The sequence below is a fragment of the Rousettus aegyptiacus genome, unplaced genomic scaffold, assembly GCF_014176215.1.
Source record: "Rousettus aegyptiacus isolate mRouAeg1 unplaced genomic scaffold, mRouAeg1.p scaffold_m13_p_4, whole genome shotgun sequence".
NCBI lineage: Eukaryota > Metazoa > Chordata > Mammalia > Chiroptera > Pteropodidae > Rousettus > Rousettus aegyptiacus.
The window spans coordinates 143,215,627-143,235,132 of NW_023416307.1; positions in this window are offsets into that span (position 1 = coordinate 143,215,627).

The following is a 19,506-nucleotide window of genomic DNA, read 5'->3' on the forward strand; positions in this document are numbered from 1 at the left end:
ATAGTTTAAAGATACATTTTCAAAGGGTTTATGTTTTATGGCTAGGTTAAAATGAGGGTGGTTGCCTTTCTCTGCCTTCCTTTGTCTTTTCTTACATATTCTCCCTCTTGAACACGCAAATCAAGTGCTCACACCCACCCACACATATTCAAGTTCCGCATCAACCTGTTCATCCATAGGGACGATTAAACAATATTGGAAGTTTTGCTGTCCCCCTCCACGTACAGTGTTGAACTGACAATTTATGGCTGCAGGTGGCTGCTTGTAAATCCAATTAGGCCTTGCTCCCACTGGGAGGGCTCAAGTGCACCTCGTTATCTGGTCCAGGACTATTAATACTGGTAATTTTCCACCTGCAAGAAAAATTGATAGTTTATGCCAGAGGAAGTGAAATATATGGCCAGGTGCCTAGGCTGTGTAGCCAACGCTATTTTGTAAAGAGAAATATTCAAGCCTCGATCCATTATGTTTAGATGGAGTTGAATCATCCTGGGCTTATTAACAAAGATTTTTCTCAACAGAAGGAGAAACCCTATCCTGCTTGGAACTTTTGAAGAATACAGTGAATAGTCTTTCCAAAGTAAGTTTTCTTCAGTTTAGTGAAAGAAGCATAGGCTTTGAAATGAGACTGACCTACATTCTGATGACATGTTGACAATGTTAGCTCACAGATGCATAGCGGAGTCAGGATTTGACATGAATTGTCCAATGCTAGTCTCACGCTTTTTCTCAATATATGCAAGATCCAGGACATGAAATAAAAGAAATGAATGTCATGCCCTAGGAAAGTAATAATTGAGGCTTTGACAAGTTGGTTACAACTTTTAGAAAACAAGTTTATAGAGGCAGTTTATGTTATTTTAAAATAACATCTTAGAAGATCTTTCTGAAAGACATGATTGTCAAGCACAACATAAACCGTGTTTATTATGATTTGTGAATTTTTTAAGGTGTATGTTTCTGTTCGTTGAAAAATAAAACTTGAAATAAAAATCACTGTAATATTAATCTCAGGTGATTCCTCATATAAATCAGAAGAGGAAAAAAGCTGGAAGCTTTGATGGGGAGAGCTGGGTCGTGAATTAAGTTCTTGAGGCATAATAGCAAGAGGGGGTAATGGAGAGGAGGGAGAAGAGGAGAGAGGAAAAAGTGACTCACTCTAGCACGTAGTCACACCTAGGAAATGAGTGTCCTAGATGACAAGTGAGCAGGTACAGGTTGGGCCAGAGCAAATCTCAGATCTACCTACATGAGAATAATTGGCCATCAGGTGCTTTGTTGAGGGAGTATAGTGACATATTTAAGAATTTAGTCTCCAAATTTAGCCTGCCAGGATTTAAATCTTCGTTACATCACCTACTGACCATGTCTTTTTCAAGTTACCTGATTTCCTGAAGCCTTCCGTGGATGAATCCCAGTCTCTCCCTTGAGGTTTGGTTGCAAAGGTTAATTGGGAAAATCCATCCAAAGTGCTTGGCAGAGAGTAAGTTCTCAATATTTTTTTGCTCTAAGTAGTAGATCTTAGACATCACTATTATCCTTGTTCCAGTTTATAGTTTGACTTTCAAAAATACCCTTACACAGTGTTCCAACATGTTCCAAAAGAAGAAAAATATGAAGAAGAAATATCTATGAAATAAGAGCTCTTCGTCCAGCCAATGCTAATGTGTGTTCCTTTCAACCAATGTATTCATCTCTTATCTGCTTATCCTTCAAGGTTCAACTCAACTCAACCTGACCTCGCAATAGCTTCCTCCAATCAGAAAATTAATTTCTCCTTTCCCTAAATTCCCAAAACATGTGTGTTTACCACTATTGCAGCAGACGGTTAGTTCTTTCTGCCTGGTACTTTGGTTGATTGCATGATTCCCTCACCAGCTAATTTAGTAAATTCTTGAGGACTTATCTCTGATTCCACATAGAGCTTAATGCCATCAACATAGCAAAGGATTCTGTAAATTCCTATTTAATTAATACTGAGACATAAGACACTGAACACAGACACACACACACACACACACACACACACACACACACACACACACACACAATCTTATCTCAAAAGTGAAAATGTACACATAGCCTTACTTTACAATTCAATTTTTGGAGGAAAACCATACATGTTTCTAAACAGTGAAAGACCCAGAGCCAGCTTCACCTTCTCAATCTGGTAGCCTTAATTAAACTCACAGAAAAAAAACAAGGAAGGAAAAGAGAGCAATAGTCCTGCACATGTAACTGTATTACTGAGAGGAAATTTCTGTGTTGCCCTCTCTTACGAATGAAAGGGAAAATGGGAATCCACCTGAAAAAGGCAGTTGGAACACAGAATTAATGATAAATTTCCTTGCAATTGCAATTATATATTTTTAAAACCTTTTTTTTTCTCACAAATGTCATTGTCACAAACCAGAGCTAGAGCCTGAGAGCTCTTCATACAAATAATCCCTGTGCAGAGATAATTTTTAATTAAATTGCACTTAAGTGGCCCTTGAAGTTTATCATCAAAAGCCTGAGAACCTTAACCAATACTTACAAATTCCTAGGCCATTTAAAACAAGAAATTTATGTCAAGTGCTTGAAAATATTTCAAATTCTCATTCTCTCTCTCTCTCCTCATCTCTCTCTTACACACACACACACACACACATACACACACACACACACACACGATATTTTGAGTGCACAGAGTGATTCAAAATGTACCACCAATCACCACCAAAATATTCCTTTCTTCTGCTATTGTAAAAGGAATTTAGATTTTTTTTTTTAAAGTCAGTGTTTGGATCCAGAGACATTTTTCTTTTTAGCCTCAAGAAGCACAATAATCAATTCCTTTAAGAGAGAAAAATATGCTTTTCCCAAATACGTTGCACAGAAAAGATAAGGCACCTTTTCCCTAGGGAGATGGGAAGAACAAACCGTGTTGTCAACACAGGAAGACTGCTGCAGAGGTGGACACATCCCCCTGCCACCCTAATAAGAGAAAGCCAGGAAGTAAGGGCTGTTTACTTGGGAACGACCATGAGAACCACACTCTGGCCCCAATCTGAAGTGTTGGGGGGAGGGAGGAAACAGCCAAATCTGGGAAAGGCTGAAGTTCTAACATGACATTCTTGCCCCATCTCCCACAGCTTGATCTGTTTCTGAACCTGAGACAGATATGCCAAGGAATAAAGCATCATGTCCCAGGACAGAACTGGGAAGTGGGCCGGAGGAAACTGACAAGGATTTAAGACAGGAAGAAACAGTAAAAAACTCTTAATCAGATGGTCTCTAGGAAAAAATGAGTTTGAGTAGGTAATCTGTGTGGCAGATTGTTGCTGTGTCAGTTTAGCTAAGTGGAAACTACATTTACCTGCATCTTCTACTGCATAATTCCAGGTTATCATGAGCCACAGAAACATATATGGTGGGATTTGGAAGTTAGGCATAAACCACATTTTTAAAATTATTATTGAAGTAACACTGGTTAATAAGGTTATATAAATTTTAAGTGCACAACATTATAATTCGATATGTCTATACACTATTGTATATTTACCACCAAAAGTCTATTTTCCATCCATCCCCATATATTTGATCCTTCTTTCCCATTTCACCCTCCCCCAACCATGTTCCCCTCTGGCAACCACCTGTCTGCTGTCTGTATCTCTGTTTGTTTTGTTTTGCTTGTTCTTTTGAAGAACACATTGCTTGAAACTCTGAAGAACGGTGTATGCACACATACAGAGCACAAGCATCGCTGCAGTTCACCTTGCAGACGTGGGCAGAAGCCAGACGTGCACCTCCCTCAGCTTTCCTCAGATCGCTTCCTGCCCGTGCCCAGCTCCCAAGCCAGATTCAGGCTTAGCAATGTCATAGGAGACACCAATTCCTGCTGCAGGTCATTCTCATCTGCGAAGTTGGAGGTTAAGACAGAGATGTCCCAGCTTGTCCTTATGGGTTCCAGCCCATCCTCCTGGATTCGGTTCTCTTTTTTAACTCCCAATTCATGTCTGTCTCCTTCTTGACTGCCTGCCCTGCTGACTTCAGACTCCAGAGCTAGAGTTAGAAAAAACATCCATACAATAAACTGCTTAACCAGCCTCCATGAAAAAAAAAAAAAAAATTCTTCTATAAAAAATTTTGTTTTTTAAAAAATAATTTTTTCTATATCACTCTTAATGGTTCTGTTTCCCTGGTCAAATCCTGCCTGATACCATCTAAATTCTAGAAGAGAAACTGCCAATGTTCCTGGTGCTGTTTTTGACCTGGTTATTAACCAGATGCTCTGATATAGGCAAGATGGAGCACTTGAGATTTCTGATAAAATTAAAGCATGAAAATATAACTGCAGACTTGAAGAATGGGACAGGAGCAGATGGCAATAAACATCCATTCTAAAGCAATGAAATGAGAATTGGAAACCTTGAGAATTTTGGATTAGATAATATTTCAAGGAAAGCATGCTCATTATATATATATAAACCTGTATATGTTTATATATACATATATGAGTATATATATATTATATATATATATAGTTCAGCAAACAACATGTCACCTAGCAGACATCTCCGTGGGACTCATTTCTATAAACAAATACAAACTGATAGGATGCCAAAGGAATACCGAAATGTGAATCTTTAACCTATTCTGGTTTGGGGAAAATAACATTGCTCTCTGTAACTTTGAGAAATAAAAACGATTGGTTATAGTGTTTCACATATTACTTCTTTATACCTCATCTCATTTCCAAAAGTATTTGAGGCAGCTTGTAAAATATATATACTAAAATAATATAAAATAAGTAGATGATGTAAGTGGAGTAAAGTAAAAATATGGCTAGAAATAAAAAACAGAGCAGGCATGAAGTGAATTCAGAAAAAAATACAAATTCAAAAGAATGCAGTTTGAAGATAATAGGTATCAGCAGTGTACTTGCAGACCTGAAAAACTAATGGAGTATTATACTAAATTAATCAATGCTTAGTATTCTACATATGGAAATCAATCATTTAATTTTACTCTATACTAATCAGGTCTTTCCTACAATGTTTATTCAATTTATGGTTCCAGGTTTTAAAAGATTCAGACAATTAGAAACATGTTTAGTCAAGATTAACAAAATAGTGGGAAAAAAACATCTTAAAATAATGCCTTAGGAAGAATGGTTGAAGGAGCTGAGGTTTTAACCTAAAAGAAGGAATGTTTTATGAGGGGAAATAACTTTTTAATATTAAGGACTCCTAAGTAGAACAGGGCAAATCTGAAATGTATTACCTGGAGATCAATATAAAGTCAGAGATTTAAAGGCAGAGGAAATAAATGTATGCTGAATGTAATATACATATCCATATAAATAGAAACATGCAATAAAATGCTTTGAGTGGTTTTGAGCAGAAGTCTCAAGGCTCCTCCCTGTTGGGTACGTCACAGGGAAGAGGCAAAGACTGGTTTTGAGACTGGAAAAAGATGATGTCAATGGCATTTCCTGTCTTGATCCATATCATAAACACCATCTAAGGACTGGTGGTACATGCTTTTTCCAAAAATAAAAGAACAAATCTTTGTAGTTTAGGATACAGGACGGAGCCTTGAAATGAGAATAGTTGAGCACTTTGTTCATTTTCCTGAGGAACTGACAAGAGAAAAATAACCATACCTGAGATATACCTATTACTTGGTGACATCCTCCCAAGATCTCCTTGATTTCTTCGATATTTTATAATCTTTCCTATATCTGCCCCTTCCCCTAGATTATGAGCCAGAGGTTATATAAATCAGTTCTAGCTCACAGGTAGAAATGTCTAACCTATATAGAGTTTAAAGTTTTAAAATTAGTTTCTAGCATGTAAAAATAAGAAAACTTCACACAAAATTCCAGATTTACAACTATTCTTGAAAAAATAGAAAGATTAGGGACTATCGAGCCCTCTTTCCTGCATGATATTAACATTGACAAAGCTGACTTTTGTCTCCTCTCTTTATATGAAACCTGGGGTTCCAGTTTGCCATCACTCCTCATGCATTTACATTAGCCATCTGGCCCTGGCTGAATTTGGAATTGCTGCCATGTATTTTGAGTATTCTAACTAGTAGACGTGGTTTTTTTTGGACTTGGAAAATTTTAGTGAATGTCTGTATATGTTCTTAAGACTGTCTTAGCTGGATTCCCTAAAGAATAGAGCCTGAAGCAAGAATTAAATGTCGATGCTTTATTTGGGAGATGCAAACCTAGGGCAAGAAGAATAATAGAGAGGAAAGTAAGACAGAAAACTTGGCAAGCAATTGCCAGCAGATACATTACATTGCTGTGCATAGCACTCTACTTAGTAGGTGCAAATACTCAACTAGGTGGAAAGTCTCAGAAGAGTTTGTACAAGAAACGTTTTTACCATGGACTGGAGAAAGAGAGGGAGATTAGCTCCCTCCCATTTACTATTTCCCACTGGTCCAAGTTTATATCACTGGAGGTTAATCTCTCTGTGCTTCTGGTTGTCTAATTTAGTCCCTTTGATGGTGTCTATGATGTCAGATTCATGCCCTACAATGCAGGGTTTTTTGTTGTTGTGTTTGTTTGTTTGTTTGTTTGTTTGTTTCTGTATTCTAAAAATAGGAGGAGACAAATTCTGAGAGTATGACTGCTGGGGCTACCTGTGAAACCAAGGGCAGTGCAAGTTGTTGCAGGCCTCAGATGATGAAACTTGCCATGGACACTTCTTAATCGACTCAGTCAGCTACCAAGGAAAATCTAGTGGGTGAGAGTCCTCAGTAGTGATGTGGAGGGCATCAAAGGCAGGGGTCAGCCAACTGCTACCTGCAAGCCCAGTCTGGCTTGCCACCTGTTTCTTTATAGCCTGTGAACTAAAAATGGTTTTATACTTTTATATGGTAGAAAAAGGAAAAATAGTATTTCATGACACATACATATTATATGAAATCCTAATATCAATGTCTACAAATAAAGTTTTATTGGAACACAGCCAGGATCATTCATTATGTACTGTTGGTCTCATGCAACAGAGTCGAGTAGTTGTGGCTGAAACTGCATAGACTACAAAGCCTAAAATACTTACCACCAGGCCCTTTACAGAAAAGGTTCTTACTTTTCATAAAGCACATAAGGAAGCGCATTTAGTGTATCTGAATCAAGAAGCAAAATAAAACATTCCCAACAAGATGCAACAGGCTATAACCACTCAAAAATTACATTACAAACTACTACTATTTACACACCTATGTCCTCAAAGTTGTGAATATAATTGCACTCTCACGTACAACATGAAGAGCCTTCCATGGTTAATATCCCGTGATCTATTAATGCAGCCACCTACAGAAAGAGAAAATAACTTTTATGGCTTTAATCTTAATAGTAATATGGTAACTCTATTCCCAGGTGAATAGAATCTCAGACCATTTTCCTTATATACAACAGGGTGTATAAGAGAGCTAACATTATTTGTTTATTAAATTTCTAATTCAACTCACATGTTTTTAATTTACAAATCTTGCTTAGGAAAAAAACTGTGCACATACAGAGAAGCCACAGCCCTGAGCATGTCCTCCATGTGCACTAGCAGGCACACTAGTTTCTGTGGTTATTGTTCCAGATGAGTTCAAGGCCCAGAGTGTGCCAGCTCTGTGCCAGGTGAAACAATACACAGCCACGCTAATAATAGGCCCCATTCTGCTGACAGCTAGAACAGAGAGGCACTCTCAGTGACTGACTATATTAAGAACCGAGTAAAGAAAGATTCTGAGCATTTAAAGGGTATTTTTTATTTGGGGATGAACTAAGTTCTGTTTATTCATTCACTCATAAAGCATCTACTGAGAGCCTATTATGCCCCAGGTGCTGGGTGAGATGCTAAGGAGACTTACATAAGTAGGACACAGTTCCTGCCTTGGCATTTGGGATATTATCAACCAGCACTCCAGCCTCCATTGCCTGGATGCTGTAAACTACGCATTCCCTCCCAGAATAGCCCTCTCTGGGGACCTGAGCTCCCGGCGGAACAGTATCTAACTATTCTTGGCTTTACTTCCCAAGGCAAGCCTGACCTTTCATGGCAGCTGGATAACTTGAGCTGCTGGAGTCATGCAAGCCTCTCCCAGGATGTGTGCCCCCGAGCCAAGCATGTGCAAGGTCTGCTTTTTTCAAGAGAGGGCTCAGCCCTGGCTCCCAGAGCTCTAGGATCCCCTTGCCACACTGCTATGGAGGCGCCGGTCTGCCTCTCAGCAGCTGACCTACTTTGTGAGATCCAAGCCGCCTTCTGATCTGTCCAAAAGTGGATTTTCCTTGGGAGTCTTAAAGGATCTTGGGATAAAAAGCTTAAACTTGATTTATTTATGTGCTTTATGCACAGCATGGTTCTACCTTTCTGATAGGACTGACTAGGCATGTGGAGGGTTCTCTTCGAAACAGCCACTTGATGATACTCAACAGTGTTCACAAGAGTGACTCCTAAGGAACAGTGTTTTTCAAAGTAGTTCTATATGAGGCAGTATGGTGTAGTAGAACACACGTAAGTGCTCCTACCATTTTTGACTATTAAACATGAATCTTTATTTACGTGATTCTCCTCTAAAGGTGCAAGAACATTGCATTTCTGGATGAACTGGAGTAAGAATTCTGTCACTTGAATATGCTTCAAAACACTGAAAGCATTATATCTTAACAAAAAAAGATATACAGCCACCTTGGGCTTTGGTGATACACACACACACACACACACACACATATACATATACACACACACACACATACATATATACATACACACATATGTATATATAATTTTTTTGTACCAATTCACCTAGACAGAGCATAGCAGAGTTTTGCCATCTTCCATTGATTCCAAGATGCACATACATCATGACTTACCTCCCAGTCAATGGCATTATACCATTACTCTCAGTCTGAGGTGAAGACAGGTATTCCAGGAGATGACCATGCTGCCTATGCCGGCCATCAGGGGCCACCAAGCCTCAGATCATTTGACATTAGATTCTCTTCTTGAGGTTCTTTTGGGTCAAGCTGATTGTGCAAATTCAGAAAGCAAACCTGCATTAAGACCAGCTACCTGGGGCCGCTATTCTCAGGGGAGGATTTTTCATCCCTTCACCTAGCATCAAAATTGGAACACACATGTCTCCTTGTTTTCCCTTTCTGCTTATTTCTTATTTACCTTTCCATGAGGGTGTCCCAGCTTTTTGTGTGGGGGATCTCCTATTGGTGTCCATATTTCTAAAATGACAAGATTGGACAAGGCTATTTGTCTATGAATTTCTGAAAGCTAGAAGAGTGCCTGATATACAGCTGACACTCATTATTAAATTCAAATTATTATTATAATTTGAACTTAATCCAGCTCTAATTTTCTGATTGGTCATTTATGTGTGTCCAGAACATTTAATTTAAGCTAGCTTGATGTTTTAGTTGACCACTGTGCATGGCCTACTGGGCTTTATTCTTGTCTGCTTCTCTGACCTTCCTTTCTGTGATTTACTGTAGTCTCAGCTCAACAGGCCTCTGACCCATTCCAGGCATGGAATTTCAGACAAGGCTACAGTCTTGAGCCCAAAGAAAGTATCTTGAAGAAAACATCCCCTTATGTTTTACAGGGAATCTAGACACATTCCACATGCTGCTGAGTGGAGTGTCTATGACATAAACTACTGGCAACAAAGAGGATCCCGAGAGAAGAATAAGGGGCATATGCCATTTCCTTTAAAGGAAACTTTAAGAAGAATAGGTAAGTAAAAACCTAAAAATATTGAAAAATAGATTTATATTTTATACTAAGTGGTAGCCTCTAAATTATAAGACAAAAAAAAAAAATTACATGGAGTCAAAATAACATTAGAAAATACCCCGAACTTCTCATAGGTCTGGTATGGTGTAAGTCCTACAGACGCCCAATTCTTTCTTTCTCAGCACAGGAAAAAAATCATGCCTTCTTTAGCTGAGTGCCAGAGGAGATAATCAGCTTGCACATAAAGGTCATGTTAGATATAAATATGTATATTATTTTTAAAATGAGAATCATAATTGGCACAATAAGATATTCACACTCTAGGAAGCATGTTCACCCTAGGTCTTACACTTAGTCCGTGAAATAGCAAATGAAAAATAAGCTGTTCTCCTCATTTTTTTTCTTTCTTTTTTTTCTTTGCTGACCTCCAATAGTTGGACTTTGTTAAATATTCACACTACGGCACTTCCCTGTACCTATAGGAAATCCAAATGCCAGCTTAACCACGATCAGTACACAGCATCAACTGGAAGGAAATGCATCCAGCAGGACCCTGAGAGTGAGCAGAGACCTCACAGCATGATCAGTTCTAAAAGGAAGAAGGGGGTTCTTCAGGCAAAAGATAATCAGGGATGGGTGCTGGGCTCATACCTCGAGGGAGTACAAATTACTACCCCAGAGGGTCCTGGTGCTGGGTACTAGAAGCTGTGACACTGGGCCTGGGGTAGAGCAGGAGGGACGCTAAACCCAGAAGACATCTGGTATGACAGATGAGCAAGCCCCTATGGGTCCATAGAAGATCTTTAAATGAATTAGTACAAAGCGCTCCTTTGGCAGAAAGCCCTGCGCCAAGGGGCATGGCTCGGCACCAGCCTGCAGACTGGATTCCTGGCTCACTTGCTCTCTCAGCCCAGCACCTCTTCATAGTGTTCAAACTGTGCAGCGCTGCACAGTGGCCCTGATGATGAGATCTGCATAGAACAGGAGTGATGGTCGAGGTCTGTCTTAATCCTCCCACTTTGTGAAGCTGAGCTGTTCTCAGAGTTAGGGCTGTCTCCACAGTGGGGGGCTGCAGAACTCTAAGGCAGGCAGCCAGGTCTCATTATGTGTGCTGGGCTCAAGAACAATCCTTTAATCCCACCAACAATCCCTGCAACAAGAAACACTGATTCTCCTTTTATTTAATTAGAGAGCTGTTTTCTCCTGAGCATTTTGCTTGACTTATGAGTATCTATTGTTCAAAATATAATTGCATAGTCAGCACTGCTCAATGGGAGTGGGACCATTTGGATTTGTACTGCTTGCTTTATATTTTTTAATTTGTTGCTTAAGTATGTATGATTTATTTCATCACGATGCATAAAATCAAGGCATTCCAGGAGGACTCTATGGTTGTATGTTGTTTTAGTTGCCTAGACTCATGGAGAAGACTGTGCCAAACCCGCCAGACTATGGCCAGGCTGACTCAAAAACCTTGAAATTTAGAGTGGTGACCAGGCTGAGTCTCCAAGGTGCCCACAACCTTCAGACATTCACCCAATAAAAAGTAAATCCATTTTGACTTCATGAAAGACTGAGTCATACTTTCAAGCATTGGTTAGCATATAACAGCAATCAGATACTTTTTTATTTTTCAGCTATCTTGATGTTCTCTAGATACTCAAATACATTTCAGAGAAAATCTTTCCAGTTTGAGAAAAATTATGCAGACACTTCAGTTGAGCCAGGTCATTTCGTTGGCCTCCACTGGCCTTCACTGTGGTTTTGGGAAGTAGAATTATGAAGGCAAGAATGGGTGAGTTCAAACAAAACCATAAAGTCGTATTTTGATGTTCAATGTCACCCATTTGTCTTACCCAAATTCCGTGATTTCTACCATCGTCCATCGTCATCTCCCCGCTGCCTCCACCCTTTATAAAGTCAGAAGGGAACGCCTTGTCCACTCTTCCCCACACACATCCAGCTGTCCTATAGCCTTGCCTTTGCCTGTGTTGTTTTTTCTGCCTCATCTCAGTTCTTGAGGCAACTAGAGTGACAAATATCCCGTAAGCTAAGACTTATTTATAATTGCAGTACTCCATTCAATAGATGGTAAGTAAAAATGTTGGCCACACCCTACTAAGATCATCACCTTCTCTTCAAATATGCATTTACTTCATTTGAATACACTTTTACTCTTTCTCTCAGCCAGTCGTCAACAGATATTTACAAAACATCTATTACATGCTAGGCATTGTTCTAAGCTGGGAGAACAGAAGAAAATAAAAACTAAAACATTTTCACTCATACTGTCTTACTATGAGAAATGTAACTGGTTTCCCATTAAAACACTTAAAAGTACATTAAATTATACAATTAACCTGAAATTACTCAATTAATGGCTAGAAATTATTTGTAGTTGACATTCTGTTTATAATTTTTTAAATAAATTGTTCTAGTTAACAGTTCTAGTTAAATAGTTAACATTTGTTTCCCATTGTCCATAGGATAATCGTATATATCATTTCTAATTTAAAAAATTTTTTGATTTAGAAAAAAATGAATTTTAAATATTTTTTAGCAATACCTAACAAAATTTTTTGTTAGTTTTTTAATATGACAGAGATAAAGAAAAGTACACAGATCATAATGATGCAGTTCAATAAATCACACAAAGAATTTCTCAAAGCAAACATCCATGTTACCACCACCCAGATCTCAAGAGAAAATAGTACCCATATCCCCAGAAATATTCCTTTTATCTTTTGTCAGTCACAACACCCACATTTCTCCCCAAAGTTAACCATGATCCTAATTTCTAATGTGCTTGCTAAGCTTTACTTAGTTCAGAACTTCATATAAATGGAATTTTAAAGTTGGTGTTCTGTCACGTCTGGCTTTTTTCTTTTACTCAACATGGTGCTTACGAGATCTGTCCATACTGTAGTGGGTGACTTTATGATATGACATCATATGAATACACCACCATTGGTTTATCTGTTATGGATAAAAAGGGGGTTTCTATAATTAAACTGACAAGTCCAGTGACTCCAAGTAACTCACAGGGTAACCTGATCAAAAATTCCTAACTAAGCAGGTCATGGTAGATAGTCATGCCCCAGGCCTATAACTCTTCTAGTAAAAGATTTAAGCAAGCCCTGTCCATTGTTTTTGTGCATCTCAGTTAATTCACCTGTGAAATGCTAGAAGCATTTCCAGACCCATGGAAGATGTAACCACACTTAAGAGAGCTCATCATCTTGCTAACCATCTTGTTACATAATCTTCCTTACGTTCCTCTTTCAATTCCAAAGGAATAAAATAAGCTGCAAATTTGTCATTGTCCAGTGCATTTGAGATCTTGCTCCCCAGCATTATCCTCAGTTTTGGCTCATACTCTTATAAAAGTTCTCTTCAGTTTTGAATGCTCTTTTGTTGACACTATTCTACTCTCAATGAAATGTTCTGCTTCACCCTAATACTGATTATATAGAATTCCTCCTTTGAACTCAGTATCTACATAAAGGAAGACCAGTTTTCATTATTTTAATATATTCTGGTTTCCTGATTATGTCAATCAAAGAGATGAGCCTCTTGACTCTGGTGTGTCAATTATGCCTCTGTGCTTAGGCAGAATTAATGAAATTATTGTGTGTGTATCTTTATTGTAACTACTGTCTCATCATCACCTCATACTGCACTTCTCAAAAGTATCTTCCCATGTCACAGTAAACAGTTCAGATTGATATATGTTTCCACCTGCAAAGAGGTCCAATTTGTGGTTTCCAAACATCATGTATACTCATATTCCCTTTTAGAGACCACCTGCTCTCATTGAGTGGCTGATCATTAATCCTGCATATCTGCTGTCTTTTCATAATGTTATCATCCACAGATCTGCTTTTGTTAGATGGCTATATCCCCGGTCAGCACTCAGCAGAAAGCAAAACAGTGTCAACCTCAATCAGCTAATGATCAAACACTGGACGGGTATTAACAAGCCATGCCTACCAAAGTCACAGGAGTGGATCTGTGATATCCGTTGACAAATAAGTTAGTTATGATTTCATGGTGTTTTCTTTATAAAGCACCCTGAGGAGAAATCTCTGTCAGAACCTTGTTCCAAAATCAGCCATTCTTTTCTTGAGCAATTGGTCTGTTTGTATCCTAAAGAGATAAGAAAAAAATGTTCAAATATGGTTTTCAGAATATTCAAAGCCAGATTTGTGACCCACACAGATGACTTCTAAGGATGTATTTTTCATCTCATCTCTGCCTATACCCTAATCCCAATCTTATTTTTTGTCTCTTCTTTTGCTCTATTTTTAGTCTCCAATATTGTGTGACATTGTTACCTGAAATAATGTCTGGAACAAGGAATAAGGTAGAGTATACAGACACTAAGAGATGAATTGCTTCTCTTATTGGTTTAGTTACTGAATGCTCTTAGGATTAAGAAGCACCACCATTTTTATCAGGATCCAAAAGTGAGAAATGGAGAAGCCACGTTCTATTTGTCAAATATATCATGGTCTTTTGAGTTTAAAGGTGCCATAATTATTTCATAAATTTATTACAATATTCAAGTTTTAAAATTCCATTATTTTCTTTTTACAGATGACTTGAATAACTTAGAAAAACTGCTATAAAGCATTTTTCCTAGAAATGTTTTCTCTGCCTGTCATTCCATATTATTTTCCAATACAGAAAGATCTCAGAAATATTGTTTTTTAAGAAGTAGGAAAAATAAGACTTTGTATTTTTATTGCTTAAATAAACATAAGGTACCTCTAGAGAGATACACAAGTAACAGTGATTACCGATTTGAGGGTTGTAACTGCCTGAATGCAGAACAGATAAGGGACAAAGATTTTATTAAATTTATTTTTAAAGTTATTGGGTTTGACACAGGTTAACATGTTACAAATTCAAAAACTTAAATAAACCAAAAAAATCATATTTAAAATGTGCGCAAAATGAAAACACCTCTACTTCAATAAAACCAAAACAATTATCATAAAATGATCTATTTTTATGTTGCATATTTTTATATAGTAACAATAACGAGTTGAGAAATAAACCAGGTACAGTCTAAAAGTAGAGTAAATATATATAATTATATATTCATAGATATAATTATATGCTTATATATACTTTTATCATGATCTTCGAAGTGAAGAGAACAAGCTCTTGCTGCTCACCGTGATGGAGCAAGTGGGACTGGACTGGTCTGCCCACTATAAAAACTAGAAAAGTAGAAAAAATACATGAAACATTTTTTCAAACACTGGGCAACAGGAAAAAGAATATGATTTTCAAGATAAGAAAACTAATGGAGGAAGCCCGAGAATCACCACTGCTTTCTGCCCAGAAGCACATTCCGGACCACAGTGTAAGGAGAGAAACCCACGTATATCATAGCTCCAGACTGAGCTAAGGAAACAGAGATCAGAGTTCAGGGAGGCTGAAGCAGCTGGAATTTGTGGAGCAGAACTCTGGAAAGGAGGAGGCTAGGCAGAGAAATAGCTCCAGAGATTGACATTATGGTCTTGAGTCTGTCGCTGAATTCTAAGCCACAGATGTGTAGGGTGAAAATCCATGAGGCTGGGCAGAAAGAAAAAAAAATGGAGATTTGTAAACTGACCAATTCCCAGGGATCTCAAAGAGCTGAGAAGTTTGAGTTCTGGTGAGTCCATGGGGAGAGCGAGGCCTTAGTGAATACCAGGATATCCAGTGGAGACTCAAGAAGCGTATAGTTGTAGGACTAAACTAGTCCTAGATTAACACTACTCTAGACCAGCCCTTTCCAATAAAACTTACTGTGGTTACAAATATGTTTTGCATTTGTATTGTGCCCTACAGTAGCCACAAGCCACATGTGGCTTTGAGTGCTCAAAATGTGGCTGTTGTGACTGTGGAAATTAATTTTTAATGGCATTTAATACTAACTTAAATTTAAATAGCTACAGCTGTAGACTCACTACGGCAACATTTTTAAAAAGCTCGAAAACAAGCTTCGAAAGGACCAAGCTGATTCTAAAGTAACTTAACTGCCTCTAAGAGTAAAGTCTACTACTCTTTAAAAAAAAAAGACAACAGAATTCTTTTTCATATGAAATTATGTTTTAACTATGTGACAAGTAGCAGACTATGGAAGTGACAGTGTTTGACCTCTAAACCTGGATCCAAAAGGCATTGACAGCTTAATCTTCCACCTTAGTCTCTTGAAACTTTCTCTCTAAGAGAAATCAACTGCCATGCTGGGGAAACTCTCAAACACCCCTATAAAAAAAAACAAAACAAAAAAACAGAAAAGCTGAGTCCTCCCACCAAAAAGTCAGCACCAGCTTGCTAGTCACGTGAATGAGCTATGTTAGAAACAGGCCCTCCAACCCTAGCTACACATCAGCAGCATCAGCAGTCATCACGACCTCATGAAAACGCCTGAACCAGAACCACGTGATCAAACCATTCCTGAATTCCTCACCCACAGGAACCATTAGTGTATAAGTAATGTATTACTGGTGTTTTAAACCACTATGTTTCGAGGTAATTAAAAAAAGAAAAGGAAAACACAGTATTAGTTAACTAACGGAATCTGGAATAATTTTATCCCAATAAGTTCAACAACCTAAATTTAAAAATATAAATTCTTTAAGAGATACAAATAATTACCACTGATACAAGAAGAAATAAAATATCTGAATAGTCTGATATCTATTAAAGAAATTAAATTTGTAATTAAAATGATCTTACAAAGAAATACCAGCCTCTGATGACTTACTTCACCAGTGAATTTTATCAAAGTTTTAAAGGAAAGAAAATATTAGACCAATTCTATACAAACTCTTTCAGAAAATAGAGGGAAAAACACTTCCAAACTCATTTTACAAGAACAGCATAACTCGATATCATATTCAGGAAAGATAGTAAAAGAAAAGGAAGCTACTGATAGCCCCCATACACATAAATTCAAATATTCTTAAGAATATTTTAACAAGTTGAGTCAATTAATAAATAGAATAATACAGCATGACCAAATGAATTTTTCTCAGAAATGCAAATTTGAATTAACATTCAAAAATTAAGTAATGGAAATGTTTTGGACTTAGGTTGTGGTGATGATTGCACTACCTAGTGAATATATTAAAAGCCACTGAATTGTAGTCTTCAAAATGACTAACTTTATGGTATGTACATTATACCTCAGTAAAACTCTTATAAAAATATCAATTAGTATAAATCACCAAATTAACAGAAAAAGAAATAAAACACATATGTCTAACTTAAAAGATGAATAAAAGCATTTAATAAAATTCATCTCCCATTCATAATAAAAACTCACAGAAAACTACAATTACAAGTCAACCTGATAAAGAAAATCTAAGAAAGGAAACTACAGATAGCATCATACTTGAAGGTGAAATGCTGACTGCTTTGTCTTTAAGATCAACAAGACAAGGATATCCACTCTCACCATTTCTATTCGTTATTGTACTAGAGATCACAGATAAGGCAAGAAAAATAAATAAAAGGAAGAAGCAAAACTGTCTTTATTCACAGATAACATAATGGTCTGCTTTAAAAGCCCTAAAAATATCTACTAAAAAAAAAAAAGTCTATCCAACTAATAAGTGAGTTTAGCAATTTTGCAAAATACAAGGTAAATTTACAATGAACACCTGGAAACTGAAATTGAAAAATAAAACAAGTCCATTTACAATAGCCGAGACATCCACTTTTAACCCAGATGAAATCATAGGACCCAGACTTACCTTATTCCTGAAACAATAATAAAATGGACAAAATATATGAAATGAAAGTTTTGAAGACACTGGACATCACATAAAGAGGGACAATGATTTCTGAGTGATGGAAAACCAATGACCTGAGCCCTTCTATCATTTCCTCTTACTGCCATGAGAGAATTTCCAGGCTATGGCGAAAAGAGGGAGAAGCCAGGCAAAGGCTGGTGGACTCCCTGAGTGGAGGAGATGTTGTGAGGAACCTAGGAAAACCAAGGCAGACAGAATTTGCAAGACAGTATACTGGAGAGAAGAAGGCTGTACACAGAGAGAATATGGGGTTTCTGCAGAGGGTCTCGCTTGAATAGAAGGTAGAAAACTTGTCAGTGCATGCATGTGAAAATATTACTGGAACCCGGGAAAGAACCACAGAAAAAATTAGAGGCGATAGTCCCCAGCGCTCAGAAAAATCTGGAAATTATGCCAGCTCCCATCTGCCAAAGTAGAAAACCCCACAATTCCCAGGGCAGTGGGTAGGTGCCCAGTGCCTTGCTCCGGTAGTGCCTCAGTCATCTCACCCAACAAAATTTGAAAGGAAGACTCTAAAAGATCAAACTGTTTGCAAGTAACTTAATGTACCCTAGTACAAAGCTTAAGAATATTTATAGGAACACATAAATATTCAGTTCTAACAAGGTAAATTTTATAGCATTTGAAAATCAATAAGAAATTCTCAGGCCTACTGTAACGGAGTACTGTGCAGCTAAAAAAAATTCAAAGATGAGGAAGATCTCTTTGAACTAATATGGAATGATTTCTAGGATATACTCGTAAGGGGAAAAAATACAAAGCCCACAAAAATTATCTATAGTGTATTTCACTTAACAGAAGAAAGGAATATAAGATAATACGCCAGTGTCTGCTTATTTGCCTAAGGATGATTCTCTATTTCCTTCATTCCTGAAGAAGGAATTCAGGAAAAGTGAACTAGAAACCGAAGAGATTGTTGGCTACAGGGGTTTGTGGGAAAGGAGTGAGAATAGGAGATAAGGAGTTGGGGTAGCAGGGATGAAAAAGGAGCGGCGCTTCCTTTTTAACTGACTTTTAGAACCACAGCAATGTTTTACATGTCCTTCGCATACCCCAAAATTAAACAAATAATTAAAAGCAACCAGGACATGAAGGTGATTCCAAGTGGAAATATAAACACTAGAAATGAACCTAACTGCATTACAAATGAGTAACATAACCACACTGAAGGGTAAAGAGAAGACAAGAACTATCCAAAGTCACTTTGGAAAACAGTACCTCGACTGGATATTGCAAGGCTAAAAACAAAAATAACTACATAAAAACCGTAATCTAGTTACTAAGAGATTTGTTTTTGATTTTCATCAGGGGTAATATCTAGCAATTCTGAAACCACTTTATGTTTATGCTAGGCTTGAACAAAAAAAAAGTGAATAGATTGTAGATAATAAGAGCTATGGTTTCTCAGTGTTAGAGGAAGAATATACAAATAAGGAAAAAAGGAAAGCCTAAAATCAATTCATGCTATTGGATTTGAATCAGAGATAGCAGTATTAACTCATGGTTTTTAATGTCTGTCCATATAAACACAAAAATATAGATACATGTACATGCATGAATTAGTATACATACATAAAATAACTAGCTCTGAGGGTCAGAGCAATGATACCCTAATAATAATGGGACTGCTTAACATCAGCTACTGGTCTCTAAACACTCAATGCAAATATAAGGAATCAGAGCTCCTCGGAGAAGGGATTCATACCGAGGATGGAACACCGTGAACATAAAATGAGACAGAAAGATCACATGGTGCCAGAAAGTGAAATGCTCAAAAAGTCTGAGGGGTTTTAGTGGGGAGGTGTTCTTGATAAAAGAATACAGGAGCTCACCTGAAGGAGCTCCTCTTGGCCAAAACTGGAAGAATGTGAACAACAAAATTTTAGCAACAAAATTGGATGTTAACCCATAAATAAACATCCACTATAATGATATAGATAAATAATGGAATA